Consider the following 23,769-nt stretch of genomic DNA (forward strand, 5'->3'; position numbering starts at 1 on the left):
CGCCTGCCCCCCTAGGGCGCGCCCCCTACCTCGTGGCCCCCCTGTTGCCTCTCCGACTCCAACTCCATATATTGTGTTTCGGGGAGAAAAAAATCAGAGAGAAGAACTCATCGTGTTTTACGATACGGAGCCGCCGCCAAGCCCTAAAACCTCTCGGGGGGCTGATTTGGAGTCCGCTTGGGGCTCCGGAGAGGGGAATCCGTCGCCATCGTCATCATCAACCATCCTCCATCACCAATTTCATGATGCTCACCGCCGTGCGTGAGTAATTCCATCGTAGGCTTGCTGGACGGTGATGGGTTGGATGGGATCTATCATGTAATTGAGTTAGTTTTGTTAGGGTTTGATCCCTAGTGTCCACTATGTTCTCAGATTGATGTTGCTATGACTTTGCTATGCTTAATGCTTGTCACTAGGGCCCGAGTGCTATGATTTCAGATATGAACCTATTATGTTTTCATCAATATATGAGTGTTCTTGATCCTATCTTGCAAGTCTATAGTCACCTATTATGTGTTATGATCTGTTAACCCCGAAGTGACAATAATCGGGATACTTACCGGTGATGACCGTAGTTTGAGGAGTTCACGTATTCACTATGTGCTAATTCTTTGTTCTGGTTCTCTATTAAAAGGAGGCCTTAATATCCCTTAGTTTCCGTAAGGACCCCGCTGCCACGGGAGGGTAGGACAAAAGATGTCATGCAAGTTATTTTCCATAAGCACGTAGGACTATATTCGGAATACATGCCTACATTATATCAACGAACTAGAGCTAGTTCTATGTCACCCTAGGTTATGACTGTTACATGATGAACCGCATCCGGCATAATTCTCCATCACCGATCCATTGCCTACGAGCTTTCCATATATTGTTCTCTACTTATTTACTTTTCCGTTGCTATTGCTATCATCACTACAAAATACCAAAAACATTACTTTTACTACTGTTACCTTTTGTTACTGTCATCACTACTGTCATATTACTTTGCTTCTAAATACTTTGCTGCAGATATTATGTTTCCAGGTGTGGTTGAATTTACAACTCAGCTGCTAATACTTGAGAGTATTCTTTGGCTCCCCTTGTGTCGAATCAATAAATTTGGGTTGAATACTCTACCCTCGAAAACTGTTGCGATCCCCTATACTTGTGGGTTATCAACTACCATCCTATACTAAGCATTTTGGATTGCATGTAAACGTAACAACAGTAGTAGCAAAGACAGGCTATGCATCAGGATAGGAGTAACGGAAAGCAGTAACATGCTACACTACTCTAATGCAAGTAGTAGAGAGAAGAATAGGTGATATCTGGTGATCAAGGGGGGGGGGGGCTTGCCTGGTTGCTCTGGCAAGGAGGGGTCGTCAAGACAGCAGTCGATCGGGGCAAATGCAGCGGCGTCAATCTCGAAGTCTACCAGAGAGAAGAGGGGGAAGAAACAATGAATACAATGCAAACAGATGCATATTGATGCATGACATGACAAGTAACGGTGCTAGGAGTTCCCTAACGCAGTAGGAGGTTATACCGGCGAAGGGGGGAAACATCCGGGAAAGTATCCCTGTTGTTTCGCGTTTTCGGAGAGATCGAAGGGGGAAAGTTGTGTGTTTGCTATGCTAGGGATGTGTGGTGGACGAACGGGTTGCGTAACCGGATTCGTATCCTCGTTCTGAGCAACTTTCATGTACAAAGTTTTTTCATCCGAGTCATGATTTATTTTATATTAATTTTTGAAGACTTAAATCATTTTTAGGATTAACAAAATTAATTAATTTAGAAACTACAATTATGACATTAGCATAATGTCAGCATGACGTCAGCGTTTCAACTCTGACTGTTGATCGGTCAAACAGATGTGTGGGTCCCACACGTCATTGTCTGTTAACTAATTAGCCAAGTTAATTAGTTTAATTAACATATTAGTTAGGTTAGTTAATTAAACACAATTAAATAAGTTAATTAATTATTTAATATTTTTATTTACTTATTATCATTATTTTTAATTCTTTTTTTGTTTAAATCGTTCTTTGGGCGTGGGGCCCTCATGTCATTGGCCGTAGGTGCCACAGTGAGTCGGCCGAGGGGCGCTGCTGGGCGCAGCGGTTACGCGCGACCGGCGCCCACCCATTAGGCTGCTTGCCCAGGCCAGGGGCGGGATGATACGTCTCCAACGCATCTATAATTTTTTATTGTTCCATGCTATTATATTACCTGTTTTGGATGTTTAATAGGCTTTAATATACCTTTTTATATTTTTTTTGGGACTAACCTACTAGCCAAAGGCCCAGTGCAAATTACGGTTTTTTGCCTATTTCAGTGTTTCGCAGAAAAGAATACCAAACGGAACGAAACCTTCTGGAGAGTTATTTTTGGAACAAACGTGATCCAGGAGACTTGGAGTGGACGTCAAGAAAGGAGCAAGAAGGCCACGAGGCAGGGAGGCGCGCCCCCCCCACCCTCGTGGGCCCCTCGCAGCTCTACTGATGTACTTCTTCCTCCTATATGTACCCATATACCCCAAAAACATCCAGGAGCACCACAAACCCTATTTCCACTGCCGCAACCTTCTGTACCCATGAGATCCCATCTTGGGGCCTTTTCCGGCGCTCTACCGGAGGGGGAATCGATCACAGAGGGCTTCTACATCAACACCATAGCCTCTCTGATGATGTGTGAGTAGTTTACCACACACCTTTAGGTCCATAGTTATTAGCTAGATTGCTTCTTCTCTCTCTTTGGATCTCAATACAAAGTTCTCCCCGATTCTCTTGGAGATCAATTCGATGTAATTCTTTTTGCAGTGTGTTTGTCGAGCTCCAATGAATTGTGGGTTTATGATCAAGATTATCTATGAACAATATTTGATTCTTCTGTGAAATCTTTTATGCATGATTTAAATATCTTTGCAAGTCTCTTTGAATTATCAGTTTGGTTTGGCCTACTAGATTGATCTTTCTTGCAATGGGTTCAATCTTGCGGTGTCCTTTCCCAGTGACAGTAGGGGCAGCAAGGCATGTATTGTATTGTTGCCATCGAGGATAAAAAGATGGGGTTTATATCATATTGCTTGAGTTTATCCCTCTACATCATGTCATCTTGCCTAATGTGTTACTCTGTTCTTATGAACTTAATACTCTAGATGCATGCTGGATAGCGGTCAATGTGAGGAGTAATAGTAGTAGACGCAGAATCGTTTCGGTCTACTTATCGCGGACGTGATGCCTATATACATGATCATGCCTAGATATTCTCATAACTATGTTCTTTTCTATCAATTGCTCGATAGTAATTTGTTCACCCACCGTAGAATTTGCTATCTTAAGAGAAGCCACTAGTGAAACCTATGGCCCCCGGGTCTATTCTCCATCATATTATTTTCATATCAACTTGCTATTTCTATTACCATTTATTTTGTAATCTTTATTTTCCAATCTATGCAACAAAAATACCAAAAATATTTATCTTCTTATGTCTATCAGATCTCACTCTCGTAAGTGACCGTGAAGGGATTGACAACCCCTTTATCGCGTGGGTTGCGAGGTTCTTGTTTGTTTGTGCAGGTACGAGGGACTTGCGTGTAGTCTCCTACAGGATTGATACCTTGGTTCTCAGAAACTGAGGGAAATACTTACGCTACTATGCTGCATCACCCTTTCCTCTTCAAGGGAAAACCAATGCAAGCTCAAGAGGTAGCAAGAAGGATTTTTGGCACCGTTGCCGGGGAGATCTACGCACAAGTCAAGACATACTAAGTACCCATCACAAACTCTTATCCCTAGCATTGCATTATTTGCCTTCTGCCTCTCGTTTTCCTCTCCCCCACTTCACCCTTTCCGTTTTATTCGCCCTCTTTTCCGTTCGCCTCTTTTTGCTTGCTTCTTGTTTGCTTGTGTGTTGGATTGATTTTTTGTCATGATGGCTCAAGATAATACTAAATTGTGTGACTTCTCTAATACCAACAATAATTATTTTATTAGCACTCCGATTGCTCCTCTTACCGATGCTAAATCTTGTGAAATTAATACTGCTTTGCTGCATCTTGTCATGAAAGACCCGTTTTCTGCCCTTCCTAGTGAAGATACTGCTACCCATCTAAACAACTTTGTTGATTTATGTGATATGCAAAATAAGAAAGATGTGGATAATGATATTTTTAAGTTGAAGCTATTTCCGTTTTCGCTTAGAGATCGTGCTAAAACTTGGTTTTCGTCTTTGCCTAAAAATAGTATTGATTCATGGAATAAGTGCAAAGATGGTTTTATCTCTAAGTATTTTCCTCCCACTAAGATCATCTCTCATAGAAACGATATCATGAATTTTAAGCAACTTGATCATGAGCACGTTGCACAAGCTTGGGAGAGGATGAAATTAATGATACGTAATTGCCCTACTCATGGATTAAACTTATGGATGATCATACAACATTTTTATGCTGGATTGAATTTTGCTTCTAGAAATCTTTTAGATTCGGATGCGGGAGGCACTTTCATGGAAATCACTTTAGGATAAGCTACTAAACTCCTAGATAATATTATGGTTAATAATTCTCAATGGCACTGTCGGTGTCAAAACTGGAGGATCTCGGGTAGGGGGTCCCGAACTGTGCATCTAAGGTCGATGGTAACAGGAGACAGGGGACACGATCTTTACCTAGGTTCGGGCCCTCTCTAGGGAGGTAATAGCCTACATCCTGCTTGATTGATATTGATGAATGTGAGTATTACAAGAGTTGATCTACCTCGAGATCGTAATGGCTAAACCCTAGCTAGAGGTCTAGCTTGTATGGCTATGATAATCAATCTCCTATCCGCACTAAGTCCTCCGGTTTATATAGACACCGAAAGGATCTAGGGTTACACAAGGTCGGTTACAAAGGAGGGAATCCACATATTCGATACCAAGCTTTCCTTCCACACCAAGGAGAGTCCCATCCGGACACAGGTGCTATCTTCGGTCTTCGTATCTTCATAGCCCATCAGTCTGGCCCATGGCTAACAGGCCGGACGGCCGAGGACCACTTAGTCCAGGACTCCCTCAGTAGCCCCTGAACCTGGCTTCAATGACAAGGTATCCGACGCGTAGTGCTGTCTTCGGCATTGCAAGGCGGGTTCCTCCTTCCGAACTCCAAAATAGTATTCGGACGAATTGACCGTGTCCGGATGTGCAACACGCGGCCGTAGAAAGCATAGTATTCCACGAATCCAATATGCTGACAACTTTAGTAATGTGATGTCACGCTTCCCGCACATTATTTCGAACTATTTCCTGTCCTGCCGTTCCACGTTTTGGGGCGTGGTTTTTATTGGCACATCTTGTCGAAGCAGAGATCATGTCCCCTTATTATGGGATTTTCATCAATACGAGCGTGGGTAACCCAACCGTCATGTGGGAAAGATTCCTTAGGAATAGGCAGGTTCTTAGGCTTAGGAGGAGGCGTTCAATACACACGACCTTTATAAAGGAACCAAGGGCTGTCCTTTTATGCCGAACCTCTCCTCAGCCTTCCCAACCTCGATCTCTAGCACCCAAGGTTTGACTTCATCGTTTCAAGCCTCCCCATCATGTCCGGACCCAGCTTTCAACGCCGATGGGTGACTTCCTCCGTCACAGAGGAGGATATCGCAAAGCTTCGGGCGGCCAGATATTTTACCATGGAGGTCCACTACAGGCTTCCTGCTCAAGGACATGTTATTCCGACCCCTAGATCTGGCGAGAGGGTCGTATTCATCTCCCACTTCCTCCGGGGGCTAGGGTTCGCTCTTCACCCCTTCGTTCGAGGGATAATGTTTTATTACAGACTAGATTTTCATGACCTAGCCCAGGACTCTATCATCCACGTCTCGTTGTTTATCATTACATGCGAGGCCTTCCTCCGAATCCCCCCACACTTCGGCTTATGGCTCAAGACCTTCAGTGTGAAGCCGAAGGTAGTCGACGGGGAGCAGGTGGAGTGCGGCGGTGCTATGATCAGCCAACTCACCGGCACTCCTTGGCCAAAAGGGCTATCATACCCCTACGGCAGCCTCCGGAGACCCAGAGGCGCCGGATATCTTGATGAACATGCTGCGGCAGACGTCTGTCTCAGAGGAACATCGTACCTTGATGGGCACGGTGGTTGAAAAGGTCTAGTCCACGAAGAGCGGATTGGATGAGGCCTTTGTGGGCCTACTAAGAGGCTTCGAGGTTTGTACTGTAATATGTTCAATTGTGTTTTATTCGCAAAATACGCCTGTGTATAGATAGTAGCCCCTGAGACTCGGGTTGGCTTCCCATGGGAGGCGAACGAAGGATCAAGAAGAAATATTCAAGGACTAATCTAATTAACTTGAACATAGGCTGCTTCCCACTTGCTACTTCCTAGACTACGAATATTGTCGAGCTGCAACAAAAGCTTGATATGGCCGGGGATGACATTGCGTTAATCAATATGCGCCTTGTTGAATCGCAAGGTACGTATTCGGGGCAGACCCTTCACATACATTGTTGTGATATAAGCATGATGCTGAAAGTTATATACTGTAATATGCATGGCTGCAGATGGTGCTGCCGCCGTTGAAATTCTTCGAGAGGAGCTGGTCCGGGCCAAGGAGCAGGCCCGGTGTAGTAATGCGGCTACCGAAAAGGCATCGGCTGAGTTAAAAGCCGAACGAGCTGCTCGGCGTCAAGACGAGGAGAAGATATCCATGATGGCGCTCGAGCTAAAAAATGCTGCTAGCCGCTGTGAACTCCTTGAGAAGGAGAATGAAGCCAAAATGGCTGAAATTGACAAGGCCTTACGAGAGGCGCGAGAAGCGCGGTCTGAATCCAGAGCCGCCCGTGAGGAGATCCGGCAAGCTGGGGAGATTGCGGCTGGTAAGCCATTTTTTCTACAGACTAAGTTCGGCGATCTGAACTATGCTCATCTTAACAAATTGTGGAGTTCTCCAGACGAGTTTTTATACTTGCCGAAGATTTCTTCCGATGCGGCGCAATTTTATCAGGCGCGGGAGGGGTATGCAATGGAAAAGCTTTTCTGGTCACAATTCGGCGCGTCGAAGCGCCCAAGTTGCTGAATGACCAGATGTCCTAGTGGGCCGAGCTTCATAGGATATCCGGCGCTGCCATGAAGAACATCATAATCCGGTTATGGCCAACTGAGCCTGTTCCGAATAGTTACTTCAGCTTGGTGCATCGGCTTGTTGATGCGGTGCCATGTATCGATGCTGTGAAGCGGTCGGTGTGCATAGAGGGTGCACGGATGGCCTTTGCCCAAGTTAAGACATTCTAGGGGAAGATGAAGGCCATCGATGTTGCGAAGAGTCCGCCCAAGGGCAAGGACGGCCACGAACTGGAGCATTATTTTGAAGACGTCCTAGTGGCCGCCCGCTTGATAGATGGTCAATGATCGAAAGACATAATGTTCGAGTGAGGTGTATGAGAATTGTATGATACAATTTTATAGTTAATCTATTTTATATATTTTTCAAAAGTTTGTGTTCCTCCTGTGCGGCCATTTTAATATAATCTGAAAGTTTTCCAGTCGTCGGTTTCAACCCCCTCATAGGAAGTACGGGGGTGTTCGGAAAAGCATTTGATCACTCTTGATCCAACGTCTTGGTCTATGAAGGAGGTGTCAATGCGGCGAACCAGGCAACCAGACTATAGGGCGTTAACACTTTCACTTAGCCATAGGAGTTTTATGGTGGGTCTACGACATAGCCCCTAGTATGTATGCGGCTTATTCATACGATGTGTGTACATATTTGACCGAAAAGAGGTCCTTCGTGTGACACAGAGTTATCGCTAGAGATTCCGATAAGTCATCGAGTGGTTGACCAGCTCTCGCCGCATCATGACAGTCAGTTTTCGGCTTTCTCTACTGAGGTGCTGAGCCAAGTGAACCGGAAGCACAATCACAGTAGTTCTCCCTTTACTACCCTAGTCGATAGAGCAGAACGTAGGATAGCAAGCATAGGAGCCAGGCAACCCAACTATTGACCCAAGACATGATTCGGAGCTGATGCATATAAGGCCAAACTCACGACGCTGAAGTGCCCTGTAAAAGCTGTTCGGACTTTTGTTGGCAACTCATTTTTCCTGTACCGAGCCCCTGGCAAGTTTAGGCCGGGGTATATCTGTGAAACAACCATAGGAGGTGTATTCATTTGTGGAAAGATGCGGATGATTAATTCGGGTAATGCGAACTGGGACCTGAGTGATATGCCAATGATTACTTGATATATATGAAGGCCACGACCCCGGCTATTTGATGTGCCCTGGGTCGAAGGCAGAGGAAAAAGGCATGTTACAGGCTCGAAAAAAGAGTGTGGTCTACAAAAAGTTATTTTGCACCTCCTGTCGCACGTCTGCGCCGCCTGTCCTCGGCGAGGGGAATCCTTGAAGGAAGTAGCCCCATAGGTGAGTGTACGGATCCGAACTCCGATGGAGTCGGTCTTAGATGTTTCTCCTTTGTGCCACCTATTTTTAAGAGATAATGAAGAAAGAAAAAGGAAAGTAGATAAAAATGTTACCGGAGTGCTTGCAGATTTGTCCGTATTATGCTTCCGCCAATGCCCATGGTATCTTAAGTGCTTAGTTATGTATGCGCGATATAGTTTTAACGGGTATATGAGATGGGCAATGGAAGCTGAACTGCTATTTCTGCTCCGGATTTGATCGATCTTCGGGGGGAAATTGCTTCTGGCACCCGACATTTGGCTGGTGAACCACTCCGTCGTCCCTATTGCCTGGAGGCCCTCTTCCCTTGTGTTCGGCGTTGAGCTTGCCGGCCTGCTTGAGGACCCAACATTTTATGTTGGTATGATTAGCTGGTTTATTGGGGTGGCCGTGAATCTGGCAGGGTCGGTCCAGTATCCTGTCTAGGTTGGATGGTCCGTCTCTGTTCGCCTTGAATGTCTTTTTTCATTGACCGGGCTTGGGATTGCTGAATCTGGTGTTGACCGCTGTGTCGCGTGAGCTTTCATTATCATTGCGACTGTTGTGTTTGCTTCGTCATGGCTTGCCATTGCCGTCGCGGATTTCATAAGTGCCCGAGTTGCTGGCGCTATTGCTTCTATGAGCGAGCCAGCTATCTTCTCCCGCGCAAAAGCGGGTCATTAGAGCGGTAGGGGCTGTCATCGATCTAGGTTCTTCTTGACCGAGGTGGCGTGCAAGCCATTCATCCCGGACGCTGTGTTTAAAGGCCGCAAGGGCTTCCGCATCCGGACAGTCGACGATTTGGTTCATTTTAACTAAGAACCTAGTCCAGAGCTTCCTGGCGGACTCTCCGAGCTGCTGGACAATGTGACTTAAGTCATCGGCGTCCGGCGGCCGGACATATGTTCCTTGGAAGTTGTCGCGAAAGGCGACCTCCAAATCTTCCCAGCTGCCAATGGAGTTTTCTGGCAGACTGTTTAACCAGTACTGAGCTGGTCCTTTGAGTTTTAGTGGTAGGTATTTGATGGCATGAAGGTCGTCTCCGCGGGCCATGTGGATAAGGAGGAGGAAGTCCTCGATCCATACCGTGGGATCCTCGATATTGATAGGTTTGAATCCGTCTGGGAATTCATGCTCCATTACTTCGTCTATGAAGCAAAGAGGGTGTGCAGCACCTCTATGTTGGGCCACACTGCGACGCACCTCCGATGGAGTCCATTTGCGGTTTTCGGCACGGGCATGGCTATGTTTGTCACGTCCGAATAGGTGGCCGTCGTCGCGTGTCGAGGTATGTCCTCGCAATCTGTAGATCACTCTTGAGTGTCCTGCTCTACTACCCAGGTCATGTTGAAGGTCATATGCACAACCCTGAGTTGTTTTTTTCTTGCCTTTGCGGCGAGGTGGGGCGGTCTGGTGTTCGGCTTGAGTTGCCGCTTTACCCGGACCAAATTGTGGTCGACCTGCCGCCTTGTACGATGATGGCACGGGCTTGAGCGCCTTTTCGTCGCCCTAGGGTAGCAATCTACACTTCAGGTAGCTTTTGGCTGGGCCACTAAGGCCATATTCTTCGATGGCTAGGACTTTGGTCCATCTATCATTGAGCAGATCTTGGTCAGCTTGAAGCTGCTGCTGTTTCTTTTCCAGTCTCCTTGTAGTGGCTATTAGTTGGCGCTTGAAGCACTCCTGCTCAAGAGGTTCTTCAGGCATGATGAAATCCTCGGTGCCGAGGCTCACCTCATCCTCAGAGAGCGGAAGGTAATTGCCGTCCTCCGAATCTTCGTGCGTGGCCTGTTTACCAGGGCTAACCTACCCGTCTTCCCGTTTATCTTGTTCATTAGCTGTATCAACGGGGTCTTCATTGTGTTTGCCATCGTCGTCCATACCGTCAATGTTCTTATAGTCGTAATCAAGTGTATCGATCGAATCCTCGATCATGGCTATGAAGTGGGTGGTGGGTGGGGAGCAAAATTCTCCACTGTCAGCCCCTGGTTCGAGCCGGATATAGTTCGGATGTGAGTCCTCCGCCAAGGACAGGTTCTTTAAGGAATTTAGCACATCGCCCAAGGGCGAGTGTTGGAAGATTTCTGCGGCGCTGAATTCGAAGATCGATAAACGATCAAGCTCGGTGTCCATGGGCTCACGTGGTTCGGAACTTACAACCGGAGACGAGTCCGGAGTTCCGCTGACAAAAACATCGTGAGAGGTTAAGTCTATGTGCGGCTCCAACACCGTGGAATCCGTGGCCTCCGTGGTGGGGTTGATCCTCTTGCCCTTTGATGGCGCAGCTTGCTCCGGATCTAGGGCTAGAGCGGTTACAGGAGCAATCTCCTGGATGCGACCAGATGACAGATTTAGGTCATGATCATCGGGGTGACCAGGAGCGGCTACCGCAGTCTCGAATCCACCGAAGATCAAGTCTCCATGGATGTCCTCAACGTAGTTTAAGCTACCAAATCTGACCTAATGGCCAGGGGCGTAGCTTTCAATCTGCTCCAGATGGCCAAACGAGTTGGCCCGCAGCGCGAAGCCGCCGAACATGAAGATCTGTCTAGGGAGGAAAATTTCTCCTTGGACAGCATCATTATTGACGATCGAAGGGGCCATCAAACCTTTTGGCAACAACACAGTGGAACTCTCAGTGAAAGCACCAATGTTGGTGTCAAAACCGGCGGATCGCGGGTAGGGGGTCCCGAACTGTGCGTCTAAGGTCGATGGTAACAGGAGACAGGGGACACGATGTTTACCCATGTTTGGGCCCTCTCTAGGAAGGCAATACCCTATGTCCTGCTTGATTGATATTGATGAATATGAGTATTACAAGAGTTGATCTACCTCGAGATCGTAATGGCTAAACCCTAGAGGTCTAGCTTGTAAGGCTATGATAATCAATCTCCTATCCGAACTAAGTCCTCCGGTTTATATAGACACCAGAAGGATCTAGGGTTACACAAGTTCGGTTACAAAGGAGGGAATCTACATATTCTATGCCAAGATTGCCTTCCACGCCAAGGAGAGTCCCATCCGGACACGGGAACTATCTTCGGTCTTCGTATCTTCATAGCCCATCAGTCCGTCCCATGGCTAACAGGCCGGACGCCCGAGGACCCCTTAGTCCAGGACTTCCTCGGGCACACTGAAAGATTTACTAGTAAAAAGGTTCATGCTATAGAAGAAATTAATGTTTTGAGTGGAAAGATGGATGAACTTATGAAATTGTTTGCTAATAAGAGTGTTTCTTCTGATACTAATGATATGCCTTTGTCTACTTTGATTGAGAATAATAATGAATCTATGGATGTGAATTTCGTTGGTAGGAACAATTTTGGTAACAACCGCTTATAGAGGAAACTTTAATCCTAGACCGTTTTCTAGTAATCCCTCTAATAACTATGGTAATTCCTACAACAACTCTTATGGAAATTTTAATAAGATGTCCTTTGATTTTGAGACTAATGTTAAAGAATTTATGATTTTGCAAAAGAATTTAAATGCTTTGCTTGAAGAAAAATTGCCTAAGATTGATGAGTTGGCTAGGAACGTGGATAGAATTTCTCTTGATGTTGATGCTTTGAAACTTAGATCTATTCCACCTAAGCATGATATCAATGAGTCTCTCAAAGCCATGAGAATTTCCATTAATGAGTGCAAAGAAAGAACCGCTAGGATGTGTGCTAAAAGGATTGCTTTATAAAAGTGTATTCTTCCAGTTTTCTCGATAACAAGGATGAAGATCTAAAAGTGATTGATGTGTCTCTTATTAAATATTTATTTTGCAATATGAATCTTGATAACGATTGGACTAGAGATGAGTCAACTTTAGCTAAAAGGCGTCCCAATGATTCAGAGTTTTTAGATCTTGATGCAAAAAAATTTAAAAGTGGGATTGAAGAGGTCAAAACTTTACATATCAACAAACCCACTATTTTGGATTTCAAGGAATTTAATTATGATAATTTCTCTTTGATAGATTGTATTTCCTTGTTGCAATCCGTGCTAAATTCTCCTCACGCTTATGATCAAAATAAAGCTTTTACCAAACATATCGTTGATGCTTTAATGAAATCTTATGAAGAAAAGCTTGAATTAGAAGTTTCTATCCCTAGAAAACTTTATGATGAGTGGGAACCTACTATCAAAATTAAAATTAAAGATCATCAATGCGTTGCTTTATGTGATTTGGGTGCTAGTGTTTCCACGAATCCAAAAACTTTGTGTGATGTGTTAGGTTTCCATGAATTTGATGATTGTTCTTTAAATTTGCACCTTGCAGATTCCACTATTAAGAAACCTATGGGTAGGATTAATGATGTTCTTATTGTCGCAAATAGGAATTATGTGCCCGTAGATTTCATTGTTCTTGATATAGATTGCAATCCTACATGTCCTATTATTCTTGGTAGACCTTTCCTTAGAACGATTGGTGCAATTATTGATATGAAAGAAGGAAACATTAGATTCCAATTTCCGTTAAGGAAAGGCATGGAACACTTTCCTACAAAGGAAATTAAATTGTCTTATGAATCTATTTTGAGAGCCACTTATGGATTGCATACCAAAGATGACAATACCAAGATCTATTCTTGTTTTTATGCCTAGCTAGGGGCGTTAAATGATAGCGCTTGTTGGGAGGCAACCCAATTTTATTTTTGTTTCTTGGTTTTTGGTTCTGTTTAGTAATAAATAATTCATCTAGCTTCTGTTTATATTTGGTTTTATGTTTTTAATTAGTGTTTGTGACAAGTAGAACCTTTGGGAAGACTTGGGGGAAGTTTATGTGATCTTGCTGTAAAAAACAGAAACTTTAGTGCTCACGAGATTTGCTGCCATTTTTTACTGGAGAGTGCGATTAGGTTGAATCTTTTTAAAGATGATTAATAGACAAATTACTCATGTCCAACAATTTATTTCAGAATTTTTGGGGTTACATAAGTATTCAAAACCTACAGATTACTACAGACTATTATGTTTTTGACAGATTCTGTTTTTCGTGTGTTGTTTGCTTATTTTGATGAATATATGGCTAGTATCGGGGGGTATGAACCATAGAGAAGTTGGAATACAGTTGGTTTAACACCAATATAAATAAAGAATGAGTTCATTACAGTACCTTGAAATGGTGGGTTGTTTTCTTATACTAACGGAGCTGATGAGATTTTCTGTTAAGTTTTGTGTTGTGAAGTTTTCAAGTTTTGGGTAAAGATTTGATGGATTTTGGAATAAGGAGTGGCAAGAGCCTAAGCTTGGGGATGCCCTGGAAGGCATCCACTCTTTCGTCTTTGTCTATCGGTAACTTTACTTGAGGCTATATTTTTATTCACCACACGATATGTGTTTTGCTTGGAGCGTCTTGTATGATTTGAGTCTCCGCTTTTTAGTTTACCACAATAATCCTTGTTGTACACACCTTTTTGAGAGATACACATGAATCGGAATTTATTAGAATACTCTATGTGCTTCACTTATATCTTTTGAGCTAGATAATTTTGCTCTATGTGCTTCAATTATATCTTTAAGAGCACGATGGTGGTTTTATTTTATAGAAATTATTGATCTCTCATGCTTCACTAGAACAGCGTGGTAATTTGCTTTGGCTATAAAATTAGTCCTGATATAATAGGCATCCAAGATGGGTAAAACTATCATAAAAAGTGCATTGAATACTATGAGAAGTTTGATACTTGATGATTGTTTTGAGATATGAAGATGGTGATATTAGAGTCATGCTAGTTGAGTAGTTGTGAATTTTAGAAATACTTGTTCTAAAGTTTGTGATTCCCGTAGCATGCACGTGTGGTGAACCGTTATGTGAAGAAGTCGGAGCATGATTTATTTATTGATTGTCTTCCTTATGAGTGGCGGCCGGGGACGAGCGATGGTATTTTCCTACCAATCTATCCCCCTAGGAGCATGCGCATAGTACTTTGTTTCGATAACTAATAGATTTTTGCAATAAGTATGTGAGTTATTTATGACTAATGTTGAGTCCATGGATTATACGCACTCTCACCCTTCCACCATTGCTAGCCTCTCTAGTACTGCACAACTTTCGCCGGTACCATAAACCCACCATATACCTTCCTCAAAACAGCCACCATACCTACCTATTATGGCATTTCCATAGCCATTCCGAGATATATTGCCATGCAACTTACCATCGTTCTGTTTGTTATGACATGCTTCATCATTCTCATTTTGCTTTGCATGATCATGTAGTTGACATCATATTTTTGGCAAAGCCACCTTTATAATTCTTTCATACATGTCACTCATGAGTCATTACACATCGCGGTACACCACCGGAGGCATTCACATAGAGTCATATTTTGTTCTAAGTATTGAGTTGTAATTCTTGAGTTGTAAGTAAATTAAAGTGTGATGATCATCATTATTAGAGCATTGTCCCATGTGAGGAAAGGATGATGGAGACTATGATTCCCCCACAAGTCAGGATGAGACTCCGGACGAAAAAAAGGAGAAATGCCATAAAAAAGAAAAGGCCAAAAAAGGAAAAGAAAAAAGAGAGAAAAAGAGAGAAGGGACAATGCTACTATCCTTTTACCACACTTGTGCTTCAAAGTAGCACCATGATCTTCATGATAGAGAGAGTCTCCTATGTTGTCACTTTCATATACTAGTGGGAATTTTACATTATAGAACTTGGCTTGTATATTCCAATGATGGTCTCCCTCAAAATTCCCTAGGTCTTCGTGAGCGAGCAAGTTGGATGCACACCCACTTAGTTTCTTTTGTTGAGCTTTCATACATTCATAGCTCTTGTGCATTCGTTGCATGGCAATCCCTACTCACTCACATTGACATCTATTGATGGGCAACTTCATAGCCCGTTGATACTCCTAGTTGATGTGAGACTATATTCTTCCTCTTTTTGTCTTCTCCACAACCACCATTCTATTCCACCTATGGTGCTATGTCCATGGCTCACACTCATGTATTGCGTGAAGATTGAAAAAGTTTGAGAACATCAAAAGTATGAAACAATTGCTTGGCTTGTCATCGGGGTTGTGCATGATTTAAACATTTTATGTGGTGAAGATGGAGCATAACCAGACTATATGATTTTGTAGGGATAACTCTCTTTGGCCATGTTATTTTGAGAAGACATGATTGCTTTGTTAGTATGCTTGAAGTATTATTATTTTTATGTCAATATTAAATTTTTTTCTTGAATCTTTCAGATATGAAAATTCATGCCACAATAAAGAGAATTACATGAATAAATATGTTAGGTAGCATTCCACATCAAAAATTCTGTTTTTATCATTTACCTACTCGAGGACGAGCAGGAATTAAGCTTGGGGATGCTTGATACGTCTCCAATGTCTCTATAATTTTTGATTGTTCCATGCTATTATATTATCAACCTTGGATGTTTTATACAATACGTGCCTTGCTGCCCTATGCTGTCACTGGGAAAGGACACCGCAAGATTGAACCCAAAGCTAAGAACTTCTCCCATTGCAAGAAAGATCAATCTAGTAGGCCAAACCAAACTGATAATTCAGAGAGACTTGCAAAGATATTTAAATCATGCATAAAAGATTTCAGAGAAGAATCAAATATTGTTCATAGATAATCTTGATCATAAACCCACAATTCATCAGATCTCGACAAACACACCGCAAAAAGAATTACATCGAATAGATCTCCAAGAGAATCGAGGAGAACTTTGTATTGAGATCCAAAGAGAGAGAAGAAGCCATCTAGCTAATAACTATGGACCCAAAGGTCTGTGGTAAACTACTCACACATCATTGGAGAGGCTATGGTGTTGATGTAGAAGCCCTCCGTGACCGATTCCCCCTCCGGCAGAGCGCCCGAAAAGGCCCCAAGATGGGATCTCACGGATACAGAAGGTTGTGGCGGTGGAAATAGGGTTTCGTGGTGCTCCTGGATGTTTTCGGGGTATATGGGTATATATAGGCGGAAGAAGTACGTCGGTGGAGCTGCGAGGGGTCCACGAGGGTGGGGCACGCGCCTGCCCCCCTTGGGCATGCCTCCTTGCCTCGTGGCCTCCTCGCTTCTTTCTTGACATCCACTCCAAGTCTCCTGGATCATGTTTGTTCCACAAATAACTCTCCCGAAGGTTTCATTACATTTGGATTCCGTTTGATATTCCTTTTCTGCGAAACACTGAAATAGGCAAAAAAACAGCAATTTGCACTGGGCCTTTGTTAGTAGGTTAGTCCCATAAATAATATAAAAAGGTATATTAAAGCCCATTAAACATCCAAAATAGGTAATATAATGGCATGGAACATTCAAAAATTATAGATACGTTGGAGACGTATCAAGCATCCCCAAGTTAATTCCTCCTTGTCCTCGAGTAGGTAAATGATAAAAACATAATTTTTTATGTGGAATGCTACCTGGCATAATTCTCAATGTAATTCTCTTTATTGTGGCAAGAATATTCAGATCCGAAAGATTCAAGAAAAAAGTTTAATATTGACATAAAAATAATAATACTTCAAGCATACTAACCAAGAAATTATGTCTTCTCAAAATAACATGGCCAAAGAAAGCTTATCCCTACAAAATCATATAGTCTAGCTATGCTCTATCTTCATCACACAAAATATTTAAATCATGCACAACCCCGATGACAAGCCAAGCAATTGTTTCATACTTTTGATGTTCTCAAACTTTTTCAATCTTCACGCAATACATGAGGGTGAGCCATGGACATAGCACTATAGGTGGAATAGAATGGTGGTTGTGGAGAAGACAAAAAGAGGAAGAATATAGTCTCACATCAACTAGGCGTATCAACGGGCTATGAAGTTTCCCATCAATAGATGTCAATGTGAGTGAGTAGGGATTGCCATGCAACGGATGCACAAGAGCTATAAATGTATGAAAGCTCAACAAAAGAAACTAAGTGGGTGTGCATCCAACTTGCTCGCTCACGAAGACCTAGGGAATTTTGAGGGAGACCATCATTGGAATATACAAGCCAAGTTCTATAATGAAAGATTCCCAAATATAAGTGAAGCACTAGAGCAAATGACCTAGGATATAAGTGAAGAACTAGAGCAAATGACAAACTACTCCGAAAGATATAAGTGAAGATCAATGAGTAGTCAAATAATTATGCAACATTGTGAAGACTCTATAACATTTAATAATTTCAGATCTTGGTATTTTATTCAAACAGCAAGCAAAACAAAAAATAAATGACGCTCGAAGCAAAACACATATCACCTTGGGGTTCCTTGGGAATCCCCAATCTTAGGCTCTTGCCACTCCTTATTCCATAGTCCATCGAATCTTTACCCAAAACTTGAAAACTTCACAACACAAAACTTAACAGAAAACTTGTAAGCTCCGTTAGTATAAGAAAATAAATCACCACTTAGGTACTTTTATGAACTCATTCTAAATTCATATTGATGTAATATCTAATATATTCCAAATTCTCTATGGTTCATACCCTCCGATACTACTCATAGATTCATCAAAATAAGCAAACAACACATAGAAAACAGAATCTGTCAAAAACAGAAAAGTCTGTAGTAATCTGTATCAAACGTATACTTCTGGAACTCAGAAAATTCTGAAATAAATTGTTGGACGTGAGGAATTTGTCTATTAATCATCTTAAAAAATAATCAACTTAATATGACTCTCCAGCAAAAAATGGTAGCTAATCTTGTGAGCACTAAAGTTTCTGTTTTTTACAGCAAGATCACAAAGACTTCACCCAAGTCTTCCCAAAGGTTCTACTTGGCACAAACACTAATTAAAACATAAAACCACATCTAAATAGAGGCTAGATGAATTATTTGTTACTAAATAGGAACAAAAAATCAAGGAACAAAAAATAAAAATTGGGTTGCCTCCCAACAAGTGCCAATGTTTAACGCCCCTAGCTAGGCATGATGATTTCAATGATGCTCACATAAAGGATAAGAATTGAAATATAAAGAGAGCATCGTGAAGAATATGACTAGCACATTTAAGTCTAACCCACTTCCTATGCATAGCGATTTTGTGAGCAAACAACTTGTGGAAACAAGAATCAACTTGCATAGGAAGGTAAAGCAAGCATAACTTCAACACTTTAAGCACATAGAGAGGAAACTTGATATTATTGCAATTCCTACAAGCATATGTTCCTCCTTCATAATAATTTTCAGCAGAATCATGAATGAATTCAACAATATAACCATCACATAAAGCATTCTTTTCATGATCTACAAGCATAGAATTTTTATTACTCTCCACATAAGCAAATTTCTTCTCATGAATAGTAGTAGGATCAAGCTCAACAAAATAACTATCATGTGAGGCATAATCCAATTGAAAGTTAAAATCATGATGACAAGTTTCATGGAGATCATTCTTCTTTATAGCATACGTGTCATCACAATAATCATCATAGATAGGAGGGATGCTTTCATCATAATAAATTTGCTCATCAAAACTTGGGGGACAAAAAATATCATCTTCATCAAACATAGCATCCCCAAGCTTGTGGCTTTGCATATCATTAGCATCATGGATATTCAAAGAATTCATACTAACAACATTGCAATCATGCTCATCATTCAAATATTTAGTGCCAAACATTTTAATGCATTCTTCTTCTAACACTTGAGCACAATTTTCCTTTCCATCATTTTCACGAAAGATATTAAAAAGATGAAGCATATGAGGCACCCTCAATTCCATTTTTTGTAGTTTTCTTTTATAAACTAAACTAGTGATAAAACAAGAAACTAAAAGATTCGATTGCAAGATCTAAAGATATACCTTCAAGCACTAACCTCCCCGGCAACGGCGCCATAAAAGAGCTTGATGTCTACTACACCACCTTCTTCTTGTAGACATTGTTGGGCCTCTAAGTGCGGAGGTTTGTAGGACAACAACAAATTTCCCTCAAGTGGATGACCTAATGTTTATCAATCCGTGGGAGGCATAGGATGAAGATGGTCTCTCTCAAACAACCCTACAACCAAATAACAAAGAGTCTCTTGTGTCCCCAACACACCCAATACAATGGTAAATTGTATAGGTGCACTAGTTTGGCGAAGAGATGATGATACAAATGCAATATGGATGGTAGATATAGGTTTTTGTAATATGAAAATATAAAGTAGCAAGGTAGCATGTGGTAAAAGTGAGTGTAAACGGTATTGCAATGCTAGGAAACAAGGCCTAGGGTTCATACTTTCACTAGTGCAAGTTCTCTCAACAATAATAACATAATTGGATCAGATAATAATCCCTCAACATGCAACAAAGAGTCACTCCAAAGTCACTAATAGCAGAGAACAAACAAAGAGATTATTGTAGGGTATGAAACCACCTCAAAGTTATCCTTTCTGATCGATCTATTCAAGAGTCCGTAGTAAAATAAAACAAAGCTATTCTTTTCGTTCGTTCTATCCTAGAGTTCATACTAGAATAACACATTAAGACACAAATCTACCAAAACCCTAATGTCACCTAGATACTCCAATGTCACCTCAAGTATCCGTGGGTATGATTATACGATATGCATCACACAATCTCAGATTCATCTATTCAACCAACACAAAGAACTTCAAAGAGTGCCCCAAAGTTTCTATCGGAGAGTCAAGACGAAAATGTGTGCCAACCCCTATGCATAAGTTCACGAGGTCACAAAACTCGCAAGTTGATCACCAAAACATACATCAAGTGGATCACGTGATATCCCATTGTCACCACAGATAAACACATGCAAGACATACATCAAGTGTTCTCAAATCCTTAAAGACCCAATCCGATAAGATAACTTCAAAGGGAAAACTCAATTCATCACAAGAGAGTAGAGGGGGAGAAACATTATAAGATCCAACTATAATAGCAAAGCTCGCGATACATCAAGATCGTGCCAAATCAAGAACAGAGAGAGAGAGAGATCAAACACATAGCTACTAGTACATACCCTTAGCCCCGAGGGTGAACTACTCCCTACTCATCATGGAGAGCGTCGGGATGATGAAGATGGCCTCCTGAGAGTGATTCCCCCCCCCCCTCAGTCAGGGTGCCGGAACAGGTCTAGATTGGTTTTTCGGTGGCTACAGAGGCTTGCGGCTGCAGAACTCCCGATCTAGGTTTCTTTCTGGAAGTTTGGGATTATATAAGAGGTGTTGGAGTCGGGCACAAGTCAGGGGGGTCCCCGAGGTGTCCACGAGGTAGGGGGGCACGTCCAGGGGGGTAGGGCGCGCCCCCACCCTCGTGGTGGCCTCGGGACTCTTCTGGCCCGTCTCCGATACTCTGTGGGCTTCTTCTGGTCCAAAAATGATCTCCGTGAAATTTCAGGTCAATTGGACTCCGTTTGGTTTTCCTTTTCGGCGATACTCAAAAACAAGGAAAAAAACAGAAACTGGCACTAGGCTCTAGGTTAATAGGTTAGTCCCAAAAATCATATAAAATAGCATATTAATGCATATAAAACATCCAAGGTTGATAATATAATAGCATGGAACAATCTAAAATTATAGATACGTTGGAGACGTATCAGCGGCCACCGCAACAAGCGGCCGTAGCTGCCGGGGAAGGAAGGGGGCGGCCACGGTGCGGCAAGGCGTGACCTGTTGGGTTTCGTAGTAATTTCAAAAAAAATTCTACGCACACGCAAGATCATGATGATGCATAGCAACGAGAGGGGAGAGTGTTGTCTACGTACCCTTGTAGACCGCAACGGAAGCGTTGACGCAACGTAGAGGAAGTAGTCGTACATCTTCCGATCCGACTGATCCAAGCACCGTTACTCCGACACCTCCGAGTTCTTGGCACACGTACAGCTCGATGACGCTCCCCGGGCTCCGATCCAGCAAAGCTTCGGGGATGAGTTTCGTCAGCACAACGGCGTGGTGACGATGATGATGTTCTACCGATGCAGGGCTTCGCCTAAGCACTACTACGATATGACCGAGGTGGAATATGGTGGAAGGGGGCACCGCACACGGCTAAGGAATGATCACGAAGATCAACTTCTGTGTTCTAGGGTGCCCTCCTGCCTCCGTATATAAAGGATCCAAGGGGGGGTGCGGCCGGCCTAGAGGAGGCGCGCAGGAGGAGTCCTACTCCTACCGGGAGTAGGACTCCCCTCCCGTTCCTTGTCCAACTAGGAGAGGTGGAGGGAGAGAAGGAAAGGGGGGGCGCCGCCCCTCCCTCCTTGTCCAATTCGGACTAGGGGGAGAGGGGGCGCGCGGCCTGCCCTGGCAGCCCCTTCCTCTTCTCCACATTAGGCCCATAAGGCCCATTAACCCCCCGGGGGGTTCCGGTAACCCCCCGGTGCTCCAGTTTTATCCGAAACTTCCCCGGAACCCTTCCGGTGTCCGAATATAGTCGTCCAATATATCAATCTTTATGTCTCGACCATTTCAAGACTCCTCGTCATGTCCATGATCACATCCGGGACTCCGAACTAACTTCGGTACATCAAAATGCATAAACTCATAATAACTGTCATCGTAACGTTAAGCGTGCGGACCCTACAGTTCGAGAACAATGTAGACATGACTGAGAAAAATCTCCGGTCAATAACCAATAGTGGGACCTGGATGCCCATATTGGCTCCTACATATTCTACGAAGATCTTTATCGGTCAGACCGCATAACAACATAGGTTGTTCCGTTTGTCATCGGTATGTTACTTGCCCGAGATTCGATCGTCGGTATCCAATACCTAGTTCAATCTCGTTACCGGCAAGTCTCTTTACTCGTTCCGTAATACATCATCTCACAACTAACTTATTAGTTGTAATGCTTGCAAGGCTTATGTGATGTGCATTACCGAGAGGGCCCAGAGATACCTCTCCGACAATCGGAGTGACAAATCCTAATCTCGAAATACGCCAACCCAACATCTACCTTTGGAGACACCTGTAGAGCACCTTTATAATCACCCATTTACGTTGTGACGTTTGGTTGCACACAAAGTGTTCCTCCGGCAAACGGGAGTTGCATAATCTCATAGTCATAGGAACATGTATAAGTCATGAAGAAAGCAATAGCAACATACTAAACGATCGGGTGCTAAGCTAATGGAATGGGTCATGTCAATCAGATCATTCACCTAATGATGTGATCCCATTAATCAAATAACAACTCTTTGTTCATGGTTAGGAAACATAACCATCTTTGATTAATGAGCTAGTCAAGTAGAGGCATACTAGTGACACTTTGTTTGTCTATGTATTCACACATGTATTATGTTTCCGGTTAATACAATTCTAGCATGAATAATAAACATTTATCATGATATAAGGAAATAAATAATAACTTTATTATTGCCTCTAGGGCATATTTCCTTCAGTCTCCCACTTGCACTAGAGTCAATAATCTAGATTACACAGTAATGATTCTAACACCCATGGAGCCTTGGTGCTGATCATGTTTTGCTCGTGGAAGAGGCTTAGTCAACGGGTCTGCAACATTCAGATCCGTATGTATCTTGCAAATCTCTATGTCTCCCACCTGGACTAGATCCCGGATGGAATTGAAGCGTCTCTTGATGTGCTTGGTTCTCTTGTGAAATCTGGATTCCTTTGCCAAGGCAATTGCACCAGTATTGTCACAAAAGATTTTCATTGGACCCGATGCACTAGGTATGACACCTAGATCGGATATGAACTCCTTCATCCAGACTCCTTCATTTGCTGCTTCCGAAGCAGCTATGTACTCCGCTTCACATGTAGATCCCGCTACAACGCTTTGTTTAGAACTGCACCAACTGACAGCTCCACCATTTAATGTAAACACGTATCCGGTTTGCGATTTAGAATCGTCCGGATCAGTGTCAAAGCTTGCATCAACGTAACCTTTTACGATGAGCTCTTTGTCACCTCCATATATGAGAAACATATCCTTAGTCCTTTTCAGGTATTTCAGGATGTTCTTGACCGCTGTCCAGTGATCCACTCCTGGATTACTTTGGTACCTCCCTGCTAGACTTATAGCAAGGCACACATCAGGTCTGGTACACAGCATTGCATACATGATAGATCCTATGGCTGATGCATAGGGAACATCTTTCATATTCTCTCTATCTTCTGCAGTGGTCGGGCATTGAGTCTTACTCAACTTCACACCTTGTAACACAGGCAAGAACCCTTTCTTTGCTTGATCCATTTTGAACTTCTTCAAAACTTTGTCAAGGTATGTGGTTTGTGAAAGTCCAATTAAGCGTTTTGATCTATCTCTATAGATCTTAATGCCTAATATGTAAGCAGCTTCACCGAGGTCTTTCATTGAAAAACTCTTATTCAAGTATCCCTTTATGCTATCCAGAAATTCTATATCATTTCCAATTAGTAATATGTCATCTACATATAATATTAGAAATGCTACAGAGCTCCC

The sequence above is a fragment of the Triticum aestivum genome, chromosome 3A (genome assembly GCF_018294505.1).
Source record: "Triticum aestivum cultivar Chinese Spring chromosome 3A, IWGSC CS RefSeq v2.1, whole genome shotgun sequence".
NCBI lineage: Eukaryota > Viridiplantae > Streptophyta > Magnoliopsida > Poales > Poaceae > Triticum > Triticum aestivum.